Raw genomic sequence first — 3,288 nt, forward strand, 5'->3', positions numbered from 1 at the left:
GAGATGGAGAAGGAAGGAAAAGGCGATCGAGATTGAATTATGGCTCGCGGCTTAAACGCCGGATTCAAATCGATCCCATATATCACATTACCTGACACCTTTATTCTCCTTTCTGCGGCCGCATCTCGCCCCTGTTCCCGGGACACCCTATTGTTTTACTTGTCCTCTCTCCCTCTCTCTCTCTCTCTCTCTCGTTTTCTCGTTCTCTGGTTATATTCATCGCACATACAATTAGATATGAGCTGCCGTACCGCGTACATAATACAGAATAATATACGTTAACCAGAGGCGACTCGTTTTATTCCGTATTACATAACGGATGATTTTACAGATAATTGTAGTATTTTCAATATATCGATCTCAATAAATCTTTTAATCTGGTTAGCTTACAATTTTTTTCTTAAAATGTTTTACGCGTATTTTTCGCGTCAATTTCTTACAAAAGTTAAATGTTATATGCTTACAGAGAAACTCACGAAAAAATACGCAAGAATAATGTTGTAATTGCACTTTTTATTATTTACAAATGTAGATGTAAATCGTCTTGCGATTTTATTTTCTTGTCGGTTGACATGGACAGCCTATCGATCGTTCATTAATCAAAAAAATTCGATTCGCCGGTAATAAATCTGTTGCTTGTGGAAAGTCTTCCACGTCGCGTTATTTCCTATCGCAAAGTTTCAGAATCTCGTACGAGCGGAAGAAAAATGTAGATCCGGGAAACGAATGTCATCATATATCGAAACTCGTAGTTTTGTACTCATCGGGGTGAACAGAAACAAAAGTTCGCCGGATGGAAATATCGTTTGATACCTGTCAGATATAAACCTGGCGCAACAAACGCCTCTTCCGGTATCTGCGTACAGACAGATTCGAAGTTGCCTGATCCAGAATACGTTTGTAATTTCAAACGCTGTAAACTGGACGATATGACAGTGATATGACATAACGTAAACATTTTTACGTCCGCGAGAATAAAGATAAGTAGAAATATTTCGCTCGATGCATTCCCCTCTGTTTTAACGACACGTAATCCGGTAAACTCGGGTTATCTTTTGCGTATAATTTCTCGGAATCTCTCTCGGCGGCCGTTAAATATTCAAAAGTATTGCTTTCGTCGCGTATATGCGTAAATCGTAAATCATTACTGGCCGCGATAAAAAGATACGACGGTAGCTCGCTTTTATTTACGCCTCCGTTCGCTGGCAATTATCTCGGCGGTAATGCTCGAAAAGTCGAGTTATCATCAAAACGGCGCCATAAATTTTGCATGATCGCGAGCGCGTGCTGTGCTTTCGCCGACGAGCGATGCCTATTTTTCCACGCCGGATGCAGAAAAGAAGGATTCGCTATTACACGTTGCACCAGCGGCCACCTTTCATCCCTTCCGCACGATAATTTTCCCGTTTACGGTCCGCGAAATATCCTACCGTTTTTCCTTGCCACCGGCCGCAAAAAAAATGGGAATGTCCATATCACGGGAACGCGGGACGAAAAACTAAAGGGAGAGAAAATTGGAAACACCATCGAGATTGCACGATATCCGCGCAATGCGCGCTTTATTCCCGCGATGCGTGAATGCACGAATCAAATAGAGTTACGTTAATCAGCCGAGCTTACCGGAAACAATTAATGAAACTCATGATGAAGCATTCGCTCTGCTTCTACAAAATTATCTTATCCCAGATAGAACACAAAATCGTAATGAGATCAAAATAGTCATTTAATCCTCCACAGACCCCGCTTCCACTGCTCACAATCAGTCAGACGCTGTAGATCGCTGACAAACGGTTACAATTCTTAAAAGGTTTTTGGATTTCAAATTTGAAAACATTTTAATATACTCTTTTAAAATTTAAAAATACAATTAGCCGAAAAAGCCATGGGTAGATAGTTTAAAACAAAATTGGTTTGATATAAAAATTTGTGACACAGAGAGTTAAACATATATGATCTAACTTGATACATATTTTTCATGACGATTTTATGACGAATTTTGATATGATTTTAAAGTGACTGTTTAGTTAAAAGATCACTTTAAGATTTGATGTCTCGTCTTGATTTTATTATAATTTTCTATCCGTTTATCCGTGGTTAATCCGACCAAAACTTCCACGAGGGAAACGAACCGAAGACTGATCTCTCAATTTTATCGCAAATCTTTTCTATCGTGAAATATAAATGTCTCCAAAATATTTATAGATCATAATCGCAAGTCGTGTCGCATGACTTAATCTTAAGTGCGATCATTAAATCTGTATTCTTCCTGAGAACGCGCTCAAACGAGTTCCGTAATATTATTCTCCTGCGAGAGACACAGGTCGCGTTTATCGCGCACGCCGAGACCCGTGCGACACAAATCCATAAATTTTAAGTGCCCTAATCACGCGTGTTTCATTTTCCATTGAGTCGTTCTCGTTTGATTGCGAGTTCTCTCTCTCTCTCTCTCTCTCTCTCCCTCCTTCTCTCTGTTTCTGCCTCTCTCTCGGCAGGCAATACTATTGCCCGGAGATACTATTGCATCCTTGCCGCATACCAGGCTTACACATCGATCGTACACCGTATCCTTCCTTATCTTTATGCTTTCCGCACGATCTTGCAGCCCGGACCAGCACTGGAAAAGAGACTTCCTATTCCATTCCGTTCCATGCTCTTCTCTGACGTTCGCCCGGTGCAGTGCCGAGCTCGCGCGTGAACGAGTATCGTTATGGGAAATTCTACAGTTGTTCCCAGGTATTGTCGTGCGATAACGTAAGCGACGTCAAAATGCAGCTTAGTCCACATGAAATGCGACTGTCCGGCCGACTGGCCGGTGATGGTTGCATACAACAAATATAACTGTCGACACGCGCTTAAAGCCGTCGCGAATTAAATACGCGTTATCGCAAAATACAATTTGCCCGACGTTGTTCGGTAACTCGTTTGTCTGCGCGAAATAAGGAATAAAGCTCGTTATCTAGGACAAAGTAAAATATTGAATGCGCTTTTAAAATTTTCACTTTTCAGATAAGTTTGCAATTAAAAATTTTACAATTATATGTACAAAATTTATTATTTTAAATTTATTTATTTTTATTACATCAAAAATTATTATTATTACACACTAGAATCCGTCGTAGATTGACTTTTATTATATTTAACATACGGAAATTGAAAAGAATGGTTTTGTTAAAATATCGAAAAATTTAAGCTTTAAAAATAATTTTGTTAGATTTTTACTCAAAATAATTATGCAACGCGCTCAAACATGACGAACAATGCTGCAAAATGTTTTAACATTCTAACAAC

Source organism: Monomorium pharaonis, chromosome 5 (genome assembly GCF_013373865.1).
Source record: "Monomorium pharaonis isolate MP-MQ-018 chromosome 5, ASM1337386v2, whole genome shotgun sequence".
NCBI lineage: Eukaryota > Metazoa > Arthropoda > Insecta > Hymenoptera > Formicidae > Monomorium > Monomorium pharaonis.